The following is a 13,193-nucleotide window of genomic DNA, read 5'->3' as shown; positions in this document are numbered from 1 at the left end:
AACAAGTGTTGGAGAGATTGTAGAGGAAACAGAACCCTTGTGCCCTGTTGGTGGGAATGTAGATTGGTGCAGCCACTATAGAAAACAGTATGAACATCCCTCAAAAAAATTTAAAAAAAGAACTATAATATAATCCAGCAATTCCACATCTGGATAGATATCTGAAGGAAATTAAATCACTATCTTGAAGAGATATATGCACCCTCATGCTCATGGTAGCATCATTCACATAGTCAAGACATGGAAATAGCCTAAGTCTCCATCGATAGATGAATGGATAAAGAAAATGCGGCATAGTTATACAATGAAATATTATTCAGCCATAAAAAGGAATTCCTGTCATTTGCAGCATGATGGAGTTTGAGGGCATTAATGATAAGTGAAATAAATCAGACATACAAAGACAAGTACTATATGATTTCAATTTTGTGTGGAATTTTTAAAATCTGAACTCACAGAAACAGAGAACAGATTGGAAGTCCAGAAACAGGGGTGTAGGTGAGGGCAATAAGTGAAGGTAGTCGAAAAATACAAATTTCCAGTTAAATGATAAAAAAAATTCTGTGGATGTAATGTACATTACTTTCAAATATGCAATATTTACTATAGTCAACAACACTGCATTGTGTATCTGAGAGTTGCTAAGAGATTAGACCTTAGAAGTTCTCATCACAAGAAAAAAAAATCATTAACTATGTGAGGTGATGGATGTTAACCAAACTTACTATGATAATCATTTTGCAACATATACCATCATCAAATCATTATGTTGTATATCTTAAACAAATGCAATGTGTTAAGTCAATTACGACTTCATGAATCTGGGAAGAAATCTAAAAATGCACTTCTACTCCCCTCAGACTACTTTTAAGATGCTTTAGTTATGAGTTTCATTTCACAAGGTCCATAACCTATGAGATGATTGCAAATTCATTTAACTTGTTGTCCACTAATGTATAGAAACAAATGAAGACCACCCAAATAAGAACAAACAGACACTATTTATCCACAGCTAGCTATAGGGAGGGAGTCAGCCACCTTCATTGGCATTTGGCAGAGACTCAAAGCAGGTGGGGGAATGGAAAAGCTTTATAGTCTAATAGAGAGAAGTCTTCAGAAGTGCCCTGATTGGAGTGTTTGGGCATGGGAAAGCTAGAGGCTAGCTAACCAGAAGTGGGCCATCTTATGAAGTTGGTTTGGAAAGCATATTTAGCAAACTCTGATTGGTTCTGAATTGGAAACAAGGATATAAAAAAAAAATAGGGGAGTTGGTAGTCACTGACCAAGACCCAATCATTCTGGACTTATTGTGACATAGGCTGAGATTTAGTTTCCTGGATTGGCTGCTGCAGAAATTGTGGGCTAGTGTCCTGTTGTCATATATGGTCTTATCGTTGCCTATCTGCATATTCAATCTCTTCTGTGTCAGAATTTCAGCTTAGGTATTTGTTTTTGTTTTTTGGGGTTTTTTTTGGCTGGGTACAGTATACTTTATTGATGGTACATGACAAGGTAGGGCTCCCCAAGCCCCTCCCTTTCCTTAGGAGGTCTGGGATGTAAATTGAAGGTCAGGAGATTCTCAGTGTGTTGGGGGATTAAGTTGGGGCAGGGACTCCCCAGCAGCTGAGGGCCTCTCTCTTCCTCTTGTTCTCACTGGGGCTGGTGGTCCAGGGGGCTCTTACTCCTTGGAGGCCATGTGGACCATGAGATCCACCACCCAGTTGCTATAGCTGAACTCATTGTCAGACCAGGAAATGAGCTTGACGAAGTGGTCATTGAGGGCAATGCCAGCTTCAGCGTTGAAGGTGGAAGAGTAGGTGTCACTGTTGAAGTCACAGGAGACAACCTGGTCCTCAGTGTAGCCCAGGATGCCCTTGAGGGGGCCCTCTGATGCCTGCTTCACCACCTTCTTGATGTCGTCATATTTGGCAGCTTTCTCCAGGCGGCAGGTCAGATCCACAACTGACACATTGGGGATGGGGACATGGAAGGCCATGCCAGTGAGCTTCCTGTTCAGCTCAGGGATGACCTTGCCCATAGCCTTGGTGGCGCCAGTGGAAGCAGAGATGATGTTCTGGGCAGTCCCTCGGCCGTCATGCCACAGCTTCCCAGAGGGGCCGTCCATGGTCTTCTGGGTAGCAGTGATGGCATGGACAGTGGTCATGAGGCCCTCCACGATGCCAAGGTGGTCATGAATGACTTTGGCCAGAGGAGCCAAGCAGTTGGTGGTGCAGGAGGCATTGCTGACAATCTTGAGGGAGTTGTCATACTTCTCGTGGTTCACGCCCATCACAAACATGGGGGCACCAGAAGAAGGAGCAGAGAGTATGACCCTCTTGGCCCTGCCCTTCAAGTGAGCCCCAGCCTTCTCCATGGTGGTGAAGACCCCAGTGGACTCCACAACATACTCAGCACCAGCATCACCCCACTTGATGTTGGCGGGATCTCGCTCCTGGAAGATGGAGATGGCCTTCCCATTGATGACAAGTTTCCCGTTCTCAGCCTTGACCGTGTGGTGGAATTTGCCGTGGGTAGAATCATACTGGAACATGTACACCATGTAGTTGAAGTCAATGAAGGGGTCATTGATGGAGACAATATCCACTCTGCCAGAGTTAAAAGCAGCCCTGGTGACCAGGCACCCAATATGGCCAAATCCATTCACTCCAACCTTCACCATTGTGTCTCAGGGACACAGCTGGCACTGCACCAGAAGATGTGGCTGTCTGTTGAACGAGGAGGAGCAGAGAGTGAGCTTACTGTTTTCACCAGATGCAAGGATGGCTGGTAGCTGGGTGGGTTCGGTGAGACATGGCATAGGAATTGGGTAGCTAATAGGGCAGCATTGTGATGCCAGGCAGCCAAATTCTATATGATAGACAATAGGAAAATTGTATGGATGGGGAAGTAGATGGAATGACCCTGAAGACCTCCTTCAACTTTAAGAATCTTATGATTCTGGGAGATAGTCATGGAGAAAGGCAGTCATTGGCATGTGGTCTTTTAAGTCCTGCATGGTCATGTAAGAATAGGCCTTGGCCCTGGAAGACCTCCTTACCAGGAGATAAAGAGTACCTACAGCTTGTGCTGAGCTTATCACATCATGTGGGAATATCTTTTCCTATTTTAGAATAAATATGCCTTCGTTGTTCTGCTTAAGTCTGTATGTCATACAGCACCTGGTCAACCTCACTATTATATTTATTCCTGGTAGGGAGGGAATCAGGTCCTTGACCCGCAGCACGAGGATTCATGCAGACCATCTCCCTGCATCAACTACAGGATGAGATCTGCTGGCCACGAGGGACCAGTACCCATAACTGAAGCTGATCTTGCTCTGTCTCTTCTCTATGGGCATAACACATTGTTCCATCCAGTGCCTAGATGAGTTGCATCTTTCTTGAAGACTTTCCATCATGGAGTGTGTTGATATCTTGAACTGTTGCTCCTAGTGGAGTGGGAATCCTCACCTGGAGTGATAAGAGGTGTCACGTGCTCAGTAGTTGTCATTAGGGAAATCTGGCTGTGGAAGGAGGGGGACTCAGGCTTGAAACAGGACTCAAGAGGAAGATTTAAACCTTTGTTTCTAGAATACTAGCAGACATACAGTAGGTAAATAAATGAATGGGAGGACTCAGGAGAAGAAAGTACAACATTATCCAGCAACTTACGAAGACAAAAACCAGTACTGGATCTGGGCAAAAAGGTTCCAAGAATCAAGCCAGGAACCAGGCACTATTAATAGAACATGGATATGAGGTTCTGCTTGATGCTGAGCTACTCTAAATTCCTCATGATTAAAAAATAAATGGGCCCACCACTATCTGAGACTGTAGCTGCCTGGCAAGTGCCATCACAAGCCATGAAGTCTCCACCAGGGCCAGTGCCCACCCAAATCTAGGAGACTCTTGAGATTGGTTTGTTCGTGATATTCCCTTTTTTCAAAGAAACAGTTTTTGACAGGCAAAATATCACCTACCTGAATATGCATATCTAATAAAAGATGAAAGTAGAATTTGAGCTCAGGCAAGACCTTATCACCCCAATGTCTATACTCTTAACTCCATGCTCCCTCATATGATGAAACTGAGAGGGACTAAGGTCTATATTAGGTACAGAGGAAAGAGAAGTCTGCAGCATAGAGAAAGATGCATCACTTAATCAAGGAAGGACTTAGGAACAGGGAAGATGAGACACCAGAAGACACTGCTTGATATTTAGGAGTGTTGCTTCCATGGGGGTACCTACGTGACTCAGAGAAGAGGGAAAACGGGAGAAAAGTCGTGACTTCTATTCTTGAAGATGTCAGTGGAATGACATGAGAATGCAAATGGAAAAGCAATACCACACAGAGACCCAATAAAAAACTCAGGCATGCTAAGAGCACTGGTGAAACTAGATTAGGGACCTGGAGGCAGGGAATGTCGGCCTGGGAAGTGAGAATGAGCTAGAAAGGGAGGTGAGTTGGTGGGAAAGAAAGGGTGAGGAAAAGAGATGCTTTGAAGATGACATGTGAGGAGCAGAGGATATTGACTTTGCCAGGATGGGATGCAGTTGAGTCAAGATATGGCACAAGATGAGGACAGTGGGGCCACAGAGCTGAAAGTCTGGGAGAGACCACCACCATCCTCAGAACTGTTGAGTGCAGATGAAAAACCCTGCCCAAAAGGCAGATAGAATCAAGATTCCCCATGAGATGAGCAACTGTATTCTCCAACCAGAGTTAGGAATGGCCTTATAGGGTATCATGTCTGATCTCAAAATATAGTCATTGGACTAGCAGCACACACATGGTTTCTGAACTTGTTAAAAATTCTGTCTCTTGGAGCCCACCTCACTTGTGAATTAGGATCTTCATTTTGACAAGATACCTGAATATTTGCATATACATTGATGTTTATCACTGAAGGGGAGTGCATAAGGGATAAGAGTTGTCTCTTGTGGAGTGTGCAAGAGAACTATGCCCAGAATGCTAAGGAACCAGGATTTTGTTGAAGAGAGAAGCTTTTTGATGCTTGTTGTGCTTCCCTAACATTACCCAGTACTGTTAAAATATGGACCTTCATGAGAGGAAAGGTGAGCCTAACAAATGGAATAGGGGAATATGGGGATCCCTGGGTGGCGCAGCGGTTTGGCGCCTGCCTTTGGCCCAGGGCACGATCCTGGAGATCCGGGATCGAATCCCACGTCGGGCTCCCGGTGCATGGAGCCTGCTTCTCCCTCTGCCTGTGTCTCTGCCTCTCTCTCTCTCTCTCTCTGTGTGTGACTGTCATAAATTAAAAAAAAAAAAAAAAGGAATAGGGGAATATGTGGTTTAGCAGCCACATAAGGTGAGTCTAAGGTGAGTGATTTAAGGATATTCAGCTGAGGGACGCCTGGGGGCTTAGTGGTTGAGCATCTGCCTTCCGTTCAGGGAGTGATCCCGGGATCCAGGGATTGAGTCCCGCATCAGGCTCCCCACAGGGAGCCTCCTTCTCACTCTGCCTATATCTCTGCTCTCTCTCTGTGTCTCTCATGAATAAGTAAATAAAATCTTTTAAAAATAAAAAAAAAGGTCATTCAGCTGATCCTGGCTGTTGTCATTATCAAGCATAAAATCCCTACAAAGGCCAGAGAGTAGAGGCCCATGGGAAGAGCGTCTGAAGAATGAGAAGGGAGCACAGTACAAGGCACATAGCCCAGAGAGCTAGAACAAGCTCCCAGCTTCTCGGATTGGTTGTAAAATATTTCAAGCTGGTGGTAGCTTGAAATTGGCCATGGTGGAAGTATTTATACTACAGAAGTCAACAAAATACAAATCCAGGCTTTTTTTTTTTTTTTTTCAAACCACTGGGGGAGAATAGACAAATCAAAGAAGAAAGCCCTGGAGTCAATATGTGTAAAGTATGGAAGGAGAAATTTAGGAAAGGAAAAGACAAGTGAATTCCTAAAAAATGAGGCTAGAAAATGTTACTAGGGATCTTTTATTCCAAACTCCTGGTAGTGACTAGGATTCATCCGACACCTTCTAAAACTCCTTTACATGGGTCTATCTCAAGAATGGAAGTTCATTGAATGTTCAAAGAGGATAGAAAAGGTATGAAACAATGTGCAGAATAAAATTCTGAACTGACTAGAGAAATCTATAAAGGTGACTGGGTAGTTGGTGCTCCATTGGAGTAAGATGTCCCTTACTTAAAAAACTTAAGAGTCTTCATCTGTTGGGATATAAGTCTAGACAAGGTGGATGGTGGTTCATCCAGGGTGGGCTTTTTCTGAATCACATGGATATTGCATTTAATAATAATAATGATAGGGACACCTGGGTGGCTCAATCTGTGAGGTATCCAACTCTTGATTTCAGCTCAGGTCATGATCTTGGGGTCCTGAGATCAAGGCTCAAGTCAGGCTCTACACTCAGTGCAGAATCTGCTTGTCCCTCTCTCTACCCCTGCTTACGCTAGCTCTCTCTCAAATAAATAAATAATAAATAAATAAATAAATAAATAAATAAATAAATAAAATCTTTAACAAATAATAATAATGATAGCTCTGGTGGCTTAGATCTACCCTTATGCTTTTGACATTATCATTATCTTTAGTTGAAAAACAAGTTTCTGATAAAGAAGCGTACCGTTGGAAGGCATCTCTCTCTTTTGGATCAAATTGTTAAATGTATTTAATAAACTATATCCCTGAATGTCTCTGCTCCAGCCAGGCCGTTTTCATTAGTTCCCATTGAAAGCATCTTGACCTTTCACAATTCTGTGGCTTTGCTTTTTCCATGCCTCTTGTTTGGAATGCCATTCTCTTTCCTGTCCGCCTGGTGCACTCTACTCAGACCTTAAGACCAAAACTACCTCTTCTAGGAAGCCTTCCCTGACCACTCTTGCTTATAGTAACCTCTTTCTCTATTCAACACAAATTGTCTGGACAAAGTCCTGGGAGATTGTCTTACACTTTTTCAAATCAGTCTTAGGAGATGTAGTCTTTCCATTGCAGAGTTCTTGCTGTGGAGACAGGACAGGCAACAGTCACCTGCGTAAAGACACTTGATAAAAATAATACATGTTTTTCCTCTTAATAAATATTCTCTCCACTGTCAGATTCCTCAGTAGTCTTCTAAGCATGCCTCCCCTGTGCCAGTTTGCATTCTTCTGTCTCTTTGTTCTAAAACTAGACATTGAGAAATAGCAATGGCACCAGTGCCCCTTCTTTCATCATGTCACCAGCTCAAGCCAGCCGAAAGGATCAACCGACTTTGGTTCCAATTTAAATCTTTGCTTTAGATGATCAAATTGCAGAAAACCTAATTTAAGTAACCAAATAATGTGCATTAATAATACAATAAGCTTACCCTTACTGGGGTGGAGGGAAAAATAAATATCTTGATAATCTCAAAGGAGTCTCTAATTAGCTGAACAGATCTGAGGAGAAGGGAGCAAAACAAATATCCAGAGACCCTCCCTGCCACTCCAGGACACTCCAGGACCTGGGGCAGCACAGCTGGGTAGCAGGGTGTCCGAATCATGCCGGGCTTTTTCTTTGAAGAGAGGATTTTATTTATTTATTTATTTATTTTTACCTTCTGGTGCCTCATGAAATGCTCGTACTCTATCCTATCACACACAGACGTGACCAGATCTTTGGAAAGAGCTTCTAATTATAAACATGCTGTTTATTTTCCTGGCCCTGTATCATCTGACTTTCTTTTCATTTATATGAAATACGAGATACCAGTTTTGAAGGCTTGCTGATACTTTGATACTTTTTAATGAAAAGAAGTTTGGTTGTGAGTTGGTTGCCCTTTATCTCTGTTTCCATGTAATTTTCTAAATCAAGTATCTCAAATTCACTTTGGAGGTGAGACTCATATCCTACTTTCTACTAGAAAAAAAAATCCATAAATCAGCACAGGCTAAGAATCTGGACCTGACTATGAAGGCAGGCCTGAGTGACACGTCCAGCATGGGTCTCAGATACACTCCCCACTTTTCCCTCCTTTTTTGGCCAAGGTTGCGTTATTTTCCATTGTATTGACCCTTGTTATACGTAAGCATCCTAAGCCCGTGGCAGAAGTTATGTATCTTTTTTTTTCCCCTTCCCCAGCTTACATGTACCTTAATTTTTTTTCAATGTGACATCAGAATTCATCACAGGGTAAGAATTCTTCCTCAGTTCATGGCCAAATTCTTATGGTTTTGTTGTAGTTTGTTTGGTCTTTCTGCACACAAGCACTCTTAATAATCAAGATCTGGAATATATAATAATTGCTCCTTTTTAAAATGGATAAAACAAAGTTCTTAAAAACATTTCACTTTTTTATTTTTTAGCTTTATTCAATCAAAATGGTCACTCACTAATAGGCTGTAGGGGAGATACACACTACGGTTCCCAGCCTTTGGAAGGCTCCATTTCAGAAGTAGAGAAAGGGTAAATACAAAGAGGACTTTAAAGACACCTGAGGGAAGCCCATGTGTTTATCATTTGCAGCATAGAGAACAAGCAACCCGCATCTACTCAGAAGATGGTTGCTGGGGAAAGCAGGAACTGGCTGGGGACGAAGGCACAGAAAGGACTTTCTTGTTGCTTTGGAAGTCCAGTTGGCTTGGCACTGGCTTGGAAAATGCTTTTAAAAGGGAATGGCGACTGAGATTAGGAAAAAAAGGAGAAACATGATTTGACAGGAAAGATTAGAGATGATATTCTGAGCAGAGAGAGAGAAAGAGGGAGAAAGAAAGAGATAGTCTTGGAGATTAAATTGGGAAGGCTACTGGCTAAAGAGGTGAAATCCTGACATCAAGGGATAGAGAACAAGGGATAGCGAGGCAAATGTGATGTCAGGACACTTCCTTCACCCTATTTGGTATTGTCAGTCTTATATTTTAGGCATTCTACTGCTCTGTGATGGCAGCTCATTTGAATTTAATTTTTATTTTTTTAAGATTTATTTTTATTTATTTTAGAGAGTAAGAGAGTGTGGCGGAGAGGGGCAGAGACTCTCAAGCACACTTCCTGCTGAGCAAGAAGCCCCACGTGGGGCTGATCTCAAGATCCTGAGATGGTGACCTGAGCCAAACCCAAGAGTCAGAGGGTTAATGGACTGTGCCACCCAGGCCCCCCAGCTCATTTTAATTTTTATTTGCATTTCCCTATTACTATGGAGACTGAGTGCACTTCCAAATGTTGATTGGCCGCTTGGATGCCCTCTTTTGCATAGTGTCTCTCTAAGTCTCCTGTGCATTTTTATACTGGCTTGTCTATCTTTTTCTTGATTTATAGGAATTCTTTATATCGCCTGAATGAATCTAAGCCCTTTGTGGGATGTAGGTATTGCAAATATTTTCTCCCCCAATAGATTCTTTGTTGAAGTGAAGTTCTTGTTATTTCTTTATAGTTAGTGTTTTTGTTTGAGAAATCTTTGCCTACACTGAGTTAGTTATACTGTATGTTGGGAAATTGAATTTAAATAAAAAATTTAAAAAAATCTTTGCTTAGGGGCACCTGGGTGGGCTCAGTCAATTAAGCTTCTGCCTTCATCTCAGGTCATGAGCCCAGGGTCCTGGATCAGGCTCCCTGCTCACCAGGAAATCTGCTTCTGCCTCCTTCTGTTGCCCCTCCCTCTCACTCATGTACTGTCTCTTTGCTTTCTCCCTCTCTCTCAAAAAAATAAACAAAAAAATCTTAAGGAAGAAAGAAATATTTGCCAATACCAAAGTAATCGATATATTATCCTATTTTATATTCTAAGAACTTAATTCTTTAAATTCATCCATTAAAAGCTACATTTGCTTAGAATTGAATTTTGTGTATGGTGTGAGATGGGGGTCAATATTTATTGTTTTCTTCATTATGGTTACCTGACTGATCCAGCACCATTTATTAAAAAGATCGTCACTTTCTCAGTATTGCTCCAGTTGGCATTTGTCAAAATGCCACATTTGTGTGTGGTCAATTTCTGAACTATTTGTCTAAATTTGCATAAATACGGCACTCTTTTATAATGACTTTATCATAACTGTTGCTATCCAGTCGTGTAAGTCCTTCAGCTTTGTTGTTCTTAAAGGTGATCTTAGGCAACTTGGCCCTTTCCATTCCTATATAATTTTAGAATGAGCATTTACACACACACACACACACACTCCTAATAATTTGATAAGATTGCATCGAATCTAAAAATCAATTTACATTGAATTGACAGTATAATGTTGAATCCTGACTCATAAATATGACGTATCTCTCCATTTATTTAGGTCTTCTTTAGCTTATTGCACTAATATTTTGTAGTTTCATCTATAGCGATCTTATATATCTTTATTGGATTTAATCCTAGTACAGATGTTTTCTGATGCTATTTTATTTTTTTTAAGATTTTAAAAAAAGTATTTATTTTTGAGAGACACAGAGAGAGCAGAGACACAGGCAAAGGGAGAAGCAGGCTCCCTGTGGGGACCCCGACGTGGGACCCGATCCCAGGACCCTGGGATCATGACCTGAGCCAAAGGCAGACACTCAACCACTGAGCCACCCAGGTGCCCTCCTCTGATGCTATTTTAAATGATGTATTTCAAACGTTATCTTTTTACTTGTGTATTGTGAGCATGTAGAGATAAAGTTAACTTTTGCATTTTGTCCCTTAATTCACTTTGTTATATTGACTTACTAAATTAAATAATTTGACTATAAATCCTTTTGTATTTTTTACACTCACAATTAATGACAGCTTTGTTTCTTCCTTTCCAATGCTTATACCATTTGCTTATATTTCTTACCTTACTGCACTGTTGAGGAGCACTGGTATAATGTAAAATAGAAGTGATAATAGCAGACATCTGTTCCTTATTCATAATCTCAGGGAACAAGAGAGATAAAATATTATGTTACTGTAGATTTATTGTAGATACTCTTTATTAGATCAAGGATTTTCTTTCTATTTCTAGCTTGCTAAGAGTTTTTATTACGAATAGGCGTTAACTTCTATCCAAAGTGTTTTCCACATATTGGATGGATCATATGATCATTCTGCTAAATTCTATTTGAACTGAATTTTATTTTTTTTTAAATTTTTATTTATTTATGATAGAGAGAGAGAGAGAGAGGCAGAGAGACAGGCAGAGGGAGAAGCAGGCTCCATGCACCGAGAGCCCGACATGGGATTCGATCCTGGGTCTCCAGGATCGTGCCCTGGGCCAAAGGCAGGCGCCAAACCGCTGCGCCACCCAGGGATCCCCTGAACTGAATTTTAAATGTTAAATCAGCCATGTATTCTTTCGTACTCTTTGCTTTAATCTGAATATATTCTCCTGACCGACCCTAAAACTCACTAATCCTCTCTTCAACTGTGTCAATCTGCTCTTAAAGTCATCTATTGAGTTACTAATTTGTTATGTTTAGTTTTAGAATTTCATGTGATTTTTTTAACAGACTCTAATTCTTTGATGAAATTTTCTATTTTGCCATTTACTTTCTTGAGCATATTGCTCAGTTTTTTAGTACATATATAACATGTATGTCAGATAAGTTCAGTATCCAGATCTTTTGACAGTTTCCTCCATTGTCCATTTTTTTCTTGCGGGTTTTCAATCATGTAGTTTTGCCAAGTAATCCTTTATATATATATACATATTTTTTTAATGTACCAGACATGGTGTATGAAAAACTGTAGAGATAACTTAAAGTTCTGTAGGATATTATATTCTTCCAGAGGGTACTTACTTTTGATTTTGGAAGACAGGGTGAGGCCAATTGCTCTAAACTATCCTGGGATTGAGCTGACTCAAAGTTTGTTGACTGTCCATCTGTCTTAACCCCTAAGGTGGAGATTATTGTGGGTCTCAGCTGAACGCCTCGACTGTTTCCCAGGGCCCCTCTTTCTTGGCAGACCTCATACTCCAGCTCTGTCTCTCCCTGACCCAGCCCCATGTGCGGCCAAGGTTGAGAACGTTTTGTTTGTTTGCTTGAGAGTTTTGTTTGCTTGGTAACCCCTATCTGTATAACTGAGTAAACTGCCCCTTCCCTGCTTTCACACACTCCTGCCTTTTTGATGTTGCCAACTCTTTTGCATTTCCAGAAGTCCCTGGGGGGGTGTCTCACAGTCACTCAGGGTGAAGTATGGATGGTACTACTCTGGCCATGGCCATGCCCCATCCACTCTGGCCATCATTTGCATTGCCGTGGCCACTTGCTCCTGGCTGCCAACATCCAGGCCTCATAGCCATCTTCTGGTGCTGCATCTCAGGCTAGGCATCAGTCACTGTTCAGCTGTGGATCTGGACCAGAGCAGGAAGCTAACTTTCCATCCTTTAAATTCTGTTCTGTTACCATGTGCTCCCAGCTGAGGCCTTTAGGTCCCGAATGTTGTGAGATAGCTCTCTTTGTTTACAAAATACGCCTTTTGGTTCAAAATGTTCACCTGCTCCTGGGATAGTTCAGTCTGGGATGTCGTTTTTTTTTTTTTTTAATTTTTATTTATTTATGATAGTCACACACACACACACACACACACACAGAGAGAGAGGCAGAGACACAGGCAGAGGGAGAAGCAGGCTCCGCACCGGGAGCCTGATGTGGGACTTGATCCCGGGTCTCCAGAATCGCACCCTGGGCCAAAGGCAGGCGCCAAACCGCTGCGCCACCCAGGGATCCCCAGTCTGGGATGTCGTAAGCAGCTACCATGCTATTAATCAGAAGCATCCCTCCTCTCCAATCTTCAGGTCCTGTTGCTGAGTTTGCCCTGCCAGATTCCACCTTAAGTAGATATCACTTCTCCTTCTGGGGCTCTTTCGTCACCCTGCGGTTTGCCACTGTCATCAGCACCTGATTCATCAGACATGCCCATGGATATGGGCACCTCTTCAGCTCCAACGGCACCTAACTCCACATGCCAGACCTATACTGGGCCAGCCAGTACTCCTGCTATAAATATAGGGAATGTGATATATTTAGTGTAACTATTTAAATTTCATTGACTATGATCACCTGGATTTAAGAACTAATTCATTCAGAATCAAACTGACTGGGAAACTCAAAGAAATTAATTTTTTGCACAATGTATAGTTCATTTTTTTTTTATTGGTGTTCAATTTACTAACATACAGAATAACACCCAGTGCCCGTCACCCATTCACTCCCACCCCCCGCCCTCCTCCCCTTCTACCACCCCTAGTTCGTTTCCCAGAGTTAGCAGTCTTTATGTTCTGTCTCCCTTTCTGATA

The 13,193-nt window shown here is 41.9% G+C and overlaps 1 long non-coding RNA gene and 1 pseudogene across 1 annotated transcript in view; both read right to left on the bottom strand.

The window, feature by feature from the left end:
* Nucleotides 1–13,193, bottom strand: part of LOC144302949 (uncharacterized) — a 31,441-nt gene that overhangs the window by 10,813 nt on the left and 7,435 nt on the right. The gene's annotated exons all lie outside the window — the stretch shown is intronic.
* On the bottom strand, nt 1,585–2,742 carry LOC144303637 (glyceraldehyde-3-phosphate dehydrogenase pseudogene; annotated as a pseudogene).

The sequence above is a fragment of the Canis aureus genome, chromosome 32 (genome assembly GCF_053574225.1).
Source record: "Canis aureus isolate CA01 chromosome 32, VMU_Caureus_v.1.0, whole genome shotgun sequence".
Lineage (NCBI taxonomy): Eukaryota > Metazoa > Chordata > Mammalia > Carnivora > Canidae > Canis > Canis aureus.
Note: the sequence above shows the minus strand (reverse complement) of the source record. Positions and strands in the feature narration are given on the sequence as shown.